We start from the raw sequence: 13,310 nt of genomic DNA, 5'->3' as shown, positions 1-13,310 counted from the left end.
CTGTTTAAAATATTCTTGGTTGAACATAAAATAGTTTGAGAATAGAGCATGCTGGAATAAGGCAGTGATGTCCACGTGAAACTTTTTACCAATTAGTGTCAAAGCGTCTGTGAGTTAGCCTTTGTAAAAAGTCATACCACATCAAAGCTAAGCAAAGTGTCAGAACTGTTTAGATGGTGACCACCCAAGTCTGTTGATAAAGTCAGCCGAGTTACAGATATGACGTGAGCATGTGCCCACCAATGGTCTCAGCAAAGATGTGAAATGTTTGGCTATATCATATTTAGGAACTCTAGTGTTGCTCAATATTGGGAATATTGAATTTTTTGAAGGCCATGAAGTCTTAGTGGCACACAACCGTGCGATATTAATCTCTTGATGATGTCTTGAGGTAAGGAGGATGAATTTAGATCTGCACAAGTTTTCTGTTGCACACATGTTGTTGGGTTTTAATCAGTCCTCCTATAGGTAGAGTCACTTAGCAGACTATGCAGCTTATCGCTATACACACTGTGAGGTAACAAAACATTTGCATTACCTCAACAAGCCTTCAGTACCAATACACCAGGGTCTTATCATAGATTTTGTAGTGCAGTCCTTTCTGCAGAGCTTAAGTTACTATGTAGTGTACACTGAGGCAGAGCTTTCAAAAGAACATGGAAAGTTTCCTTTCTTATTTATTTTGCAGTATATGAAGGAAGGCCTCATACAGTCTCTTCAACACCACTCACAAAAATTATTAACGGCTGTATTCTAGGTGTAGTTACAAAATTGAGTACCTCGCTTAATACAGAGAGCATCGTGACATCAAAATTTTTCTCCGTGAAATTGACACTGGAACGTCACGCAGTTACCTCTTGTGGCGACAGTTGCTGTGACAACAAACGACCCAATTGTGATGTCGAGTAAAAACTTGCATGTAAGGCCTTTTGTGATTTTTTTTTTTCCTACCTATTTAACTTTTTGGTAATAAAATTATCGTATGTTACTTCCCGATCTTGCCTCATGTGTTGCAGGATGGAGCAAGTCTTTGTCAGTCTTCAATGCTTCACAGGAAGACGACAGGAAGGTGCCCAGTTCAGATATTGTGTGATGAAATAAATGAACTGGAAATTTGTTTGAACATTCAATTCACTGGGAAAATTTTAAAATTCACATCAGATGCCTTTATATGGAGAAGATGGCCTTGTGTGTTTGAAGTTTCGACAGAGTGGTAAGAGAGCAAAACTGTTAAGTTCTCTAACTTTTTAATTGGCACCGTGACATAGTAAAAACATTTGCCAAAGTGATGCATTTTTAGTAAGACTGCTGGGTGAAAGATTACTGATAAGGTTAGTCATGCTATTATGAAAAAGAGGACTTGCTATACAAGACAAAAAAACATTTCAGAAGAATTGTACAAATTATATCTACAGGTTGCTTCACATCATTCTCCTATATCATGGCATTGGGTTGATGGAATGACTTCAGCCAAATTTGATCGGATCCATGAGGACGCAAGTTTTTGGCATATGCAAAAATTTGATCACATGTTGCCACAGCATTCGTCACCACAAGAGTTTAATGAATGACATTCCGTTGTCAATTTCATGAAGAAAAATTTGGATGATGCAGTTCTGTCTGTATAAACCGAGGGACTCAATTTTGCATCTATATCTAGAGCACTATCTTCAATAAAATTTGTGAGTGGTGTTGAAGAAGCTGTACAATGCCTACCTTTGTATGCTGCAGAAGAACTAAGGTGGGAAACTAACTGGGCTCCTTTGAAAGCTCCTCTTCAGTGTCATAACTTAACCTCTGCAGATGGAGCTGCATTGCAAAATCTATGAGAGGACCCTCATGTAGTGGTACTGGAACCTGATAAAGGTAATGTAAGTGTTTTGTTACTTTGTAGTGCGTATGATGATAAGATAAATGGTCTGCTCTCCCTATAGGAGGATTGATTACAACCCTACAGGACTCGTGCAATGGAATAGTTCTGCATTACAGAATTTCTCCTCTTGACTTAGAGTTCATCACGAGGTTAAGACCAAACGGTTTGTGTACCACAAAGTCCATATGGCCTTCCAAAAATTCATAACGCTTGCTCTGTTATGTTCAACAATAAGCAACATTGCTGCTTCTACGTATGATTTAGCTAAAAGACTTGCATCTTTGCTGAGGCCGTTGGTGTGCAATTGCTCAGGTCACATCTGTAACTCAGCTGACTTTATCAATAGGCTGGGGACTCTCCATTTAAACAGTTCTGACAGTATGGTTAGCATTGATGTGGTAACACATGTAACAAAAGTCCCTCTCGCAGATTCTTTGGCACTAATTGGTAAAAAGTTTCAAGTGCATCACTGCTTTATTTTGGGATGCTCTATCTTCAACCAATTTTATGTTCAACCAGGAATATTTTGAACAGGCTGATGGCATTGCCATGCGTAGCCCTTTATCACTCTTGGTGGTCACTGCTTTTATGGAGGATTTCGAGGGGCGAGTGCTTGAATCAGTTGCTATTAAGCTAACTGTATTTTGGAGGTTTGTGGATGGTACTTTCATAGTGTGGCCTCATAGAGAAGATAAAATCATGTATAGACATGGACCTACACCAATAAACAGAATACACATAGCATCTACCGTGCAAGGTGATGCAGTGGTTAGCACACGGGACTTGCATCGGTGACGATGACGGTTCAGACCCTTGTCTGACCGTACTGATTTAGGTTTTCAGTGATTTCCCTAAATCGCTTCAGGCATGTGCCTGGATGGTTTCTTAGAAAGGGCACGGCCGATTTCTTCCCCATCCTTCCCCAATCCGATGGGACCAATGACTTCGCTGTTTGGTCCTCTCTCTCAAATCAACCAACTAAGCCACCAACTACATAGCATGTAATTAATAAATGAAACTCTTTATTAGTTTAAATCTTGCCAAAATTATTTAATGACACGAAGAATCTACAAATACTAAGAAATTACATAACATGATAACAAAGATAAAAAATAACATCCACCAGAGAAACATCTCATGCACTCTGACATCACGTTGTTAGCAGTACACAGAAACCTCCCCCCCCCCCCCCCCCTCTCTCTATTGTTCCTTAAAGTGCGGAAGCCGTGTGGAAGGTCTTGATACTCAGATATAATCCAGCAGACAGCTACTGTGTGTGTCAGGTGTCTAGGGAGTAATGACAGTGTTGTTTGCAGCGGTGATGCACGAATTATTTGTTGTTGCTGCCTTGAACAAGATGCTAGGTCAGGTCGTTCGCTGTGGCTTGATGCATAAAATGTCTGAGGTCGGCACAGTTAAACCCTTGTTGGATGATGCAGTCAGACAAAATCTCTTTTCAAATGCCATTGTATAAAATGTCCGCCATGTGCATATCTGAACCCAGCACCAGAAAAGTGGCAGTATATGGCAGTTGTAGGGTTGGCTTGGCTCAGTTTGTTCATAACTTTACATGTGAGCAATAATGTAAGTCTTAATTCACACAAACACCTTATGCCCACCATGGCAGGAAGGTATATATTTGTGCACCCCCTCTGCGAGCCTGGGGGTTAGAATAGGCCCGACGTATTCCTGCCTCTCGTAAGAGGCGACTAAAAGGAGTCTCTCACATTTCAGCCTTTATGTGGTGGTCCCTGTAGGGTTTGACCTTTTTTCAAAATTTTCCTGAAGAGCAAGCCAATTGGAGAAGGGTGCCTTACATGGTGCATTGTGTCCATTACGCAACCTATCGCAACCTCCATCGATGTGGATCTGCACTTCTGCTCATTCTCCAACTGTTGGACGAGGTCAACCTCCTGGGTGCATATTTTTCCATCAACTGTGCAGTATCGTTATCTACGCTGACGATGATAATGGAATTGTTTGCTTTGTTGCACCTGATATCCAGCGCGGTAGCCAGTCTGTTGTGGTGGGGCTGCCATGTACCCTGTTGGTTGTAGCCCCCTGACCACACAGGGATCCCTCTGCTGATGCCTGCACCGTTAACTCCCCATGTATGCCAAGGAGTAGATGCCCATCTTCCTGGGGTATCAGGACTCCCGGCAATGGCCATTGTGCCAGGTAGCCTTTGCTGCGGTTGGGTGATGCCTGTGGGGAGGGCCCCTGGTCGGAGTGGGTGGCATCATGGCGGATGGCGTGCGTTGAAGTGTACCAGCAGTCTCTAAGCGTTCCAAGTATCAGTACAGTGCAAGGAAGTATGATCCTAAATCGTTCCCCTCATGGCAGCGAACCTTATTCACCTTGTTACCTCATATGTATGAGAGCTTATGGAGTCTCCTCTGTCTCGATAAAGCCTCAGTTTTTGTAGAGCATTTCAAGGACAAGTTTGTGGAAGTGGAGGGCTTGTCCGAAATGTGGTCAGGGTCTGTTTTGAAAAAAGTGGCATCCTCTGCCCAGTCACGGGCATTACTCACTTGTGACAAGCTGGGGGATGTTTCCGTTACCATCATGCCTCATAAGAGCTTAAATATGATCTCGAGTATTATATTCCACGGGGACCTTTTTTTGCAGTCTGATGACGAGCTGCGTGCCAGCTTAGAGTGACGAGGAGTTCATTTTGTCAGGCGCATCCATCAGGGTCTGAGGGATAATCAGGTTGCCACCGGTGCCTTCATCTTGGCCTTCGAGGGTGACACATTATCCGAGAAGGTCAGGGTGATGATCTACTGCTGTGATGTCAAGCCGTATATCCCCCCCCCAAGGTGGTGCTTCATGTGCTGGAAGTTTGGGCATATGACTTCCCGCTGTACTTCCAGCGTTACATGTCGAGATTGTGGACGTCCATCCCATCCCATTACTCCTTGTGCCCCGCCTCCCATCTGTGTCAACTGCGGAGAGCATCCTCCCCCTTGCGTACAAGACTGCTGGATTTTACAGCTTACAAGACTGCAGGATTTTACAGCGAGAAAGGAAAATCATGGAATACGAGACGCTGGACTGGCTGACCTACACTGAGGCCTAGAAGAAATTTGAGCGCCTGATCCTGTGGCTATGACCTCCTCTTATGCCGCCACTATGAGAACAGTAGTAGCCTCATCAGTTCCGCGAGTTCCAGTTGGCTCTCAGAATTGGAAGACTACACCTGCCCCCTTGACGGTGGGCGACACTTCCCTCTGTTGCTCCTGAATCACCTACCTCGAGAGCACTATCCCACCAACCATCTGGGACACCAGTCCCCACTTCTCAGCTGGACAGGCGTACGTCTTCTTCAGCTCCTCTCGCTAGGAAGAGGTCCCTGTCCCTCGCTTCCCGGGTTCCTGCTAGTGGGAAAGATGACACCCGGCAGTGGCCGAAGTGCCCAAAAGCAGCTGGTCGTAGGGCTTCACGATCGTCCACAGTCCCGGAGACTGAATCAGAGACGCCCTCCCGGCCAGAGAAACTCGAGGATCAGTCCAGAAAGAAGACCCTCAAGACGAGGGAATTGCGGTGGCACCCTCTTCACGGCTGCCTACGAGATCTGCGTCTGAGGATGAGGTGAAGATTCTGGCACCCGCTGAGAACCTAGATCTCGCCAGACCCTCAGACACATTGGATATAGGCTGTTCAGGAAATAAGTTGGCGACAGCAGGTGACCCTGAGGCATAATCTGCCTCCTTGCACGCTTCATGCCTTCCCAGCCTCGTTCTCCAGTGGAATTGCAGTTGTTTTTTCCACCACCTGGCTACGGCAACACTTAAGCTTTACACCTGCTTTCTGCATTGCCCTTCAGGGAACCTATTTGCAGAAACGCAGACCCTGCCCACCGCGGCTATAGCAGATATTACAAGAACGGTAGTGACTATAATAGAGTGTCAGGTGGAGTTTGTTTCTATGTCCTAAACTAAGTATGTTGTGAACCTGTGCCCTTTCAAACCCCTCTCGTAACTGTGGCTGTCAGGATAAGGACGACGCAGGAAATAACTGTCTGCAAATTTCTCCAGATGGTTCTGTACCCCTGAACGTATTGGCTACACTGATTGATCAGCTCCCTAAACCTTTTCTATTTTTGGGAGATTTTAAGGAGCACGGTGAATTGCTGAATGAAAGAAAGCTTTCATATGAGATTGAGGGTGTGTCGAGTCTGCAGGTATTGTATGATCAGTACTCGTGGGTTTGTGAAAAATGTCAAAAATTATTTTATTCTCTATTATCGCCAACTTCACCGTGCCGTGGTTACTCCCTTATCACCAGAAAAACTGCAGAAAGAAATTGATGTAATTAAGACAATAGCATTTAATAACGGCCATGAACCCTCACTAGTGGAAAACATCCTTAAAGAAAAAAACTAAAGAAAGAGTCACCACTTTAGGTACTGGTCAAACTAATAATAATGATAAAAAGTACATCTCAATACCATTTTTAGGTAACATATCGTATAGGATTCAGCGTCTGTTAACTAAAAAATACGGCTGCAAGGTTGCTTTCTCCACACACAATAATTTACAAAAAAATTTAATTCATAATCTAAAAGCTTCAAACGAATCTTTACGTGGCTCAGGGGTATATAAAATTTCCTGTAATATCTACATCTACATTTATACTCCGCAAGCCACCCAACGGTGTGTGGCGGAGGGCACTTTACGTGCCACGGTAATACATGTCCAGCATATTATATTGGACAGACAGGCAGAGCTTTCAACGTAAGATACAAAGAACATATTTTAGGCAAAAAAGGCACTAATGTGCACAATTCAATATTTGCAGAACATCTTCTCATAACAGGGCATAACCCTAAAGAATTGAACGAAATGACAATTCTGCATAGAGAAAAGAAAGGGAGAAAACTTGATGTCTTGGAAGAACTTGAAATTTTCAGACACACACCGAATAAAGATGGCATGTTGAATGAACAAGTGCAGTTGGAAAATAGAAATTTCTTTAATGCTTTTAAACCAGTGCTCTCAGTTTTATGATACTTATAATCCAGGTTCTCTCCTCCTTTTCAGAAACATTATTTTACCTCTGTTAAGTTACGCTCATTACTAACACTCCAGATGACCTCTGTGCCCTAGTTATGCAAGCTTTCTTTTCAAATTTTGTGTCATATAATGAATGATGTTCTTCATTACGTATGTAATTCCAGTCGTATTTAACTCTGATTCTACCTGTGCTACGTAAAACGTAGCGAACTTTGTACTATTTTCTCCCGTTTGAATCTAATTTATAAATGTTACTCAATAATTTGTAAAATTAATTTTTGTTAAAAGCTATATTGGCTATACGTATGATTTATTTCAGAAAATGTGTAATATACAAAACTGTTTTGCTCATGTTACTAGTGGCCCGCTTGTGGCGCGCCCTACATTACGTTTACTTGGCAGTGTGACTAGTTGCCACACAGTCTCCTCACACCACACCGGTGTTACTTATTTATGTTTTAATGTTTGACTTTTGAAGAACATTATCTCTTACATTTTAATATATGACTTGAGCAACTCAGCTCTTAAATCACTGTACATCAGTGACGGTTTGTTCATGTAAGTACTATTTGTTTTACACTCGCTTACATTAAAGTAAACTTTTATTAGATAAGATATTTAATCTGACATATTCGTTTAGGTAATTACCTTATCATTTGATGAAGTCACCCTTAGAGGTGACGAAACCTGGTCAAGGTATATAGAAAACCTATGCAACCTGTTGGCAGATTTTTACGTATTAAAAAAAAAAAAAAAAAAAAAAAAAAAAAAAAAAAAAAAAAAAACCTACCGAATAGAACTGAGGAAAAGAGGAATTTGTGGCACAATTTGACTAGAAGAAGAGATCGGTTAGTAGGACATGTTCTGAGGCATCAAGGGATCACCAATTTAGTATTGGAGGGCAGCATGGAGTGTAAAAATCGTAGAGGGGGACGAAGAGATGAATACACTAAGCAGAATCGCAAGGACGTAGGTTGCAGTAATTACTTGGAGATGAAGAAGCTTGCGCAGGATAGAGTAGCTTGGAGAGCAGCATCAAACCAGTCTCTGGACTGAAGGCCACAACAAAACAATAGTGAAGGTGTTGCCTGCGCAAAAGTTTGTGCGCGAACTGACCTCTCGGTTGTTGTTGTTGTGGTTTTCAGTCCTGAGACTGGTTTGATGTCCCATAAATGTTCGGTAGGATTCATGTCGGGCGATCTGGGTGGTCGAATCATTTGCTCGAACTGTCCAGAATGTTCTTGAAACTTATCGCGAACAGTTGTGGCTCAGTGACATGACGCATTGCCATCCGTAAAATTCCATTGTTGTTTGGGAGCATGAAGTCAGCGAGCGGCTGCAAGTGGTTTCCAAATAGCCGAACATAACCAGAACCAAGTCCGTTCCATCTAGAAACAGCGCACACTTTTATAGAGTCACTACCAGCTTGGCCAGTGTCTCGGTGACCACTGGGTCTGCGCCACACTGGAACGCCGCCATCTGCTTTTACGAACTGAAATCGGGACGCATCCGACCACGCTACGGTTTGCCAGTCACCTAGGGTCAAACAGACAGGGTCAAGAGCCCGGGAGGGGCGCTGTAGTGCTGTTAACGAAGCCACTCGCGTCGGTCATCCGCTGCCATAGCCCATGAACGCCAGATATCGCTCCACTGTCCTGACGGATACGTCCGTCGTACCTCCCACATTGTTTTCTGCTGTTACTTCACTCAGTGTTGCTTGTTTGTTGGCACTAACAACTCTACGCAGCCGCCGCTGCTCTCGGTCGTCGAGTGAAGACTGCCGACCACTGCGTCGTCCGTGGTGAGAGGTAATGCCTGAAATTAGGTATTCTCGGCACACTCTCGACACTGTGGGTCTCGGAATATTGGATTCCGTAATGATTTCCGAAATGCTTCAACTACCATTCCGCGTTCATAGTCTATTAATTCCCTTCGTGCCGCCATAATCACGCAGGAAAGCTAGTCATATGAAACACCTGTATACAATTGACCGCCAGTGCATTGACGTTTGACATCTTGCGTATGCGATACCACCGCCCTCTATAAATGTGCATATCGCTATCGCACGACTTCTGTCAAAAAAAATGGTTCAAATGGCTCTGAGCACTATGGGACTTAACTGCTGAGGTCATCAGTCCCCTAGAACTTAGAACTACTTAAACCTAACTAACCTAAGGACATCACACACATCCATGCCCGAAGCAGGATTCGAACCTGCGACCGTAGCGGTCGCGCGGTTCCAGACTGGAGCGCCTATAATCGCTCGGCCACACTGGCCGGCAGACTTTCGTCACCTTAGTGTTTAACAGAAACTGTATAAATAAGAAAAACACGTGGCTTTCGTCTCAGCTTTCAGCGGTCACAAAGAGTCAGAAGATTCCCTGAATCCCAGAAATTGCAGAGCTATTTTTAAACTCGTGCTAAACAGAAATGAAGATTTGCAAGTACGTTGGAAGAAAGTGGAGTATTTCCGGGGATTTTAGAAAACTATGCGGAACGAACTGGTTAAATGTATAAAAGCAATTTGCGAATTCAAGTTTGGACAGAACCTCGTTTTAGGCGTCATTGTGAACGAAGCAACGGACATTTCAGACCAGTCACAGTGCTCTACTGTTATGAGCCTGTTGAACTCCAACGGCAAAATTCAAGAACTTTTCTCGGATTCCATGATGTTAGCGAAGCTGGAAGTGCTGCTGCTTTATTCTCTGTGTTGAGCGACATGTTTCGAAATTGTGATAGGAAGAAAAAAACTAGTGGCCCAAACCGATGATGGAACTTCCGTTCTGGCTAAGGTCTGTGAAACTGCTTCTCAAGCTCATTTTGCTCACTGTTTTCCATATCGTTCAGATTTGGCTTTGCAGCCGAGCTGTTCTTGTATAAAACCGGTGAGGCCATTTTTCCACGCTTGACGCTGTTACTTCGTTCTTCCACCGGTGTTTCAAACGCAGAGCAATCTCGACTGTATTGTTAGCAAACGCGTTGCTGCGAACTGTGACGCGAGATGGAACTGTAAGACCAGAATAATATCTGCCATTCACAGAAGTCGTCCGGGACTAACTGAGGTTTTAATTGAAATAATCGAGATTTCAGACTCAAGTGCAACGACTACAAGAGAAGCCTTTGTGTCCGAAAATAGCCTCTTAGACTTTGGCTTTGTTCTTCTTCTCTCTGTTTTTGAAAACATATTTCAAAGACTGAACTGTTTTTCAAAATTCTGCAGAAAAAGAGAACAACGATGTATAGTTTTGCACCAATGCTGCTTCATAGTGGATAGATTTCACGAAAAACTAAAAAAAAGTAAATTGATGGACTTTGTAAATTCCAGGAAGCATTCGACTAGTTCACCAGCTGAAGCTTCCATCCTAGAGCCTAAATTGCGTATGAATACATTGGCAATCCATTGAAGTAAAAATACAAATAGCTGTACTTTTTGAGATACTGGATAAAATTGGAACACGACGGGAAACAAGAGTTTCACATAAAAATGTGGTAACTGCACTTCTTAAATTAGACAATGCTGCTGAGATCGCCAATTATATCGATTCATTGCTACAACGGTACGGTGCGTCCTTCAGTAGTTCTCACTTACGTGTGGGACTGGAGACTATATTTTCTTCCCTGCGTAAAGAAACATTTCACTCTCTCAGTTTGGGGGGCGTTATCAAAAGAATGATTGGGAATGAAACGGACCAAATTCTTTCAGAAGATTTCATACTATTTTGCTTAACTCACGAGGTGTGGTCTCTCAGACCGCGCGAAAATTTTCGAACTCGCTCTCCAAGGCCAGTTGTGGTGGAACGCTTCTATACTCACCCTACCCTCCTTAAACTGCCAAGCCTATGATGTTTTGTTGTTGGTTGCGTTATCGCCTTGTGTTTATTGTTGACATGTGTTATTGATAGGTGCTGGAGTCTCCTAGGCCGCCCCTCGAGAATTACGTTCGATGAAATTCTTAGTCGGTCTATGGAGGAAGGTGTCAGTGATATAGATCAAGAAATAAACGAGAAAGACGAAGATTTTACATTGGTCAGTGATCACAGTTCCGCTAACGAACAAGAGTATCATTCTGAGGAAGAATGGGGATCTGTCTGTTTCTTCAATGAAATACTTAAAGTGTCTGTTAAAATCGAATGTGATCTGCGTGGTGATACGAAAAATGTAGTTCCCAGCAATCCGTGTGAATCTGACAGTTTCTTTTTTGTAGCTATCGGATGAAATCTTTATGCGCAAATTTAAACCTTGGAATTTAGTTCTATATGAAAATTTATGTGCTACAGAGATTGTATAATTTTTCAGAATGTAAAATTCAGTACTCTAACAGTCCATTTACGTGTACTACTTAAAATAACCACACAAAATTATGAGCTTTTATGTGATAAACAGTAAAATGCTACAGGCTTTGTTTAGTGCAATAAAATAAACAAGAAGCATTTAAAACACTTAAATAATCGTGAACATAAATGTCATGTAGTATAAATTAAAAATTTCATACCATTTTAGCCTTAAATATCGGTTTAAACATAGTCGTCCCAGAGACTCCACCTCGTGGTACATGTTTCAGAAAAGTCACCTCGCGGGTTAAGGATTTACTGCTGCCATTCCTGGATCAAGCGGCTTCAGGTGAAAGGACTTTTCTTGTCCTAAACGCATAAAATCGTATTTGAGGAACAGCATGATCCAGGACAGCTTATCAGCTCTTGCTTGTTGTACCTCAATCGAAAAACCAGACCTGCGAGTACCTGAAAGCCGAGACACATGGTATGACGGTGTGTCGTCGAGAAGGTTCCGGAAGAAGGTTGTCGAGTTAACTCGTTTCACGAGCAGGGCCGTTGTTAAGTGTTTTGTCGCCCTGAGTGAGAACTGAAAAATGACGGCCCTTCTTTTTCTTTTGTTTTACTACCTTCGGTCTTCTCAAGTCCCACCCCCTCCCACCTCCACCACCACCATCACCACCATCCAACGGCACAACAATTCAAATCTCGCACTGTGCTTTTAATCATTAAAGGAGGTGACCAGACGTTCCCGTTTTCTGGGGACATTCCTCAGTTTTTATGTTTTGTATTCAATTCCTTTGGTTTGAAACTAATTTTCTCTGCCTTTCGCCGTCCCTAAAATTCTGCCGCCCAAGGCGGCCGCCTATTCTTGCCTAATGGTAGAAACGGCCCTGTTCACAAGTAGCAACGGTCAACCAGTTCGTTTGTAAATGAAAGTTAGTGTCGTTATTATTGTTGTTATTACAGTACTGGCAGTGGTGCTGTGGAATTTAGACCAAGATATTAACAGCTACTTACAAACATTTAATATTAGTGTGTGTACATTATTCAACGTGCTACTGATCGTTTAAATAGGTAATACTGTGTGAGAAAAGCATATTTCTTTTCGCATCTGTAGCTTAATATTACGTGCAAAAAAGTTCGTAAATTATCAGGTAATTAGTACTTCAATATATGTACCGTTTTTCTTTAATCGAATGTACTTTTACAGTTTAGGAAGACCGGCCAGCCATGTGCAGTAGGTGCTAAACTGAAAGCATCTTTATTATAATTGGGCCCATTCATTCGTGCATTCATTCACTTATCGTGTCCTGTAGATCACATCATGGATGTGAAATGCGGCTCTCATCAACAGAAAACAAGCAAATAGTTTTTTTTTTTGTCATCATTTGATGCGGCCCACCACGAATTCCTTTCCTGTGCTAACCTCTTCATCTCAGAGTAGCACTTGCAACAACCTACGTCCTCAATTATTTGCTTGATGTATTCCAATCTCTGTCTTCCTCTACAGTTTTTGCCCTCTACAGCTCCCTCTAGTACCATGGTAGTCATTCCCTCATGTCTTATCAGATGTCCTATCATCCTGTCCCTTCTCCTTATCAGTGTTTTCCACATATTCCTTTCCTCCCCGATTTTGCGTAGAACCTCCTCATTCCTTACCTTATCAGTCCACCTAATTTTCAACATTCGTCTATAGCACCACATCTCAAATGCTTCGATTCTCTTCTGTTCCGGTTTTCCCACAGTCCATGTTTCACTACCATACAATGCTGTACTCCAGACGTACATCCTCAGAAATTTCTTCCTCAAATTAAGGCCGGTATTTGATATTAGTAGACTTCTCTTGGCCAGAAATGCCTTTTTTTGCCATAGCGAGTCTGCTTTTGATGTCCTCCTTGCTCCGTCCGTCATTGGTTATTTTACTGCCTAGGTAGCAGAATTCCTTAACTTCATTGACTTCGTGACCATCAATCCTGATGTTAAGTTTCTCGCTGTTCTCATTTCTACTACTTCTCATTACCTTCGTCTTTGTCCGATTTACTCTCAAACCATACTGTGTACTCGTTAGACTGTTCATCCCGTTCAGCAGATCATTTAATTCTTCTTCACTTTCACTCAGGATAGCAATGTCATCAGCGAATCGTATCA

The 13,310-nt window shown here is 42.6% G+C and overlaps 1 protein-coding gene across 8 annotated transcripts in view; it reads left to right on the top strand.

The window, feature by feature from the left end:
* Positions 1-13,310, top strand: part of LOC126460875 (putative FERM domain-containing protein FRMD8P1) — a 330,902-nt gene that overhangs the window by 39,448 nt on the left and 278,144 nt on the right. For 2 of the 8 annotated variants that reach the window (XM_050095952.1, XM_050095950.1), the window contains exons 2-3: positions 1,017-1,213; positions 1,416-1,866. The exons of 3 other annotated variants lie outside the window; for them this stretch is intronic. The gene's annotated coding sequence lies outside the window, so the exon portion shown is untranslated. Of the gene's footprint in view, positions 1-1,016; positions 1,214-1,234; positions 1,332-1,415; positions 1,872-13,310 lie in introns of those variants that run through there. 3 more of the 8 variants (XM_050095955.1, XM_050095954.1, XM_050095953.1) reach the window with 3 other exon arrangements.

Source organism: Schistocerca serialis, chromosome 1, assembly GCF_023864345.2.
Source record: "Schistocerca serialis cubense isolate TAMUIC-IGC-003099 chromosome 1, iqSchSeri2.2, whole genome shotgun sequence".
Lineage (NCBI taxonomy): Eukaryota > Metazoa > Arthropoda > Insecta > Orthoptera > Acrididae > Schistocerca > Schistocerca serialis.
This window is presented reverse-complemented; position numbering and strand designations above follow the sequence as displayed.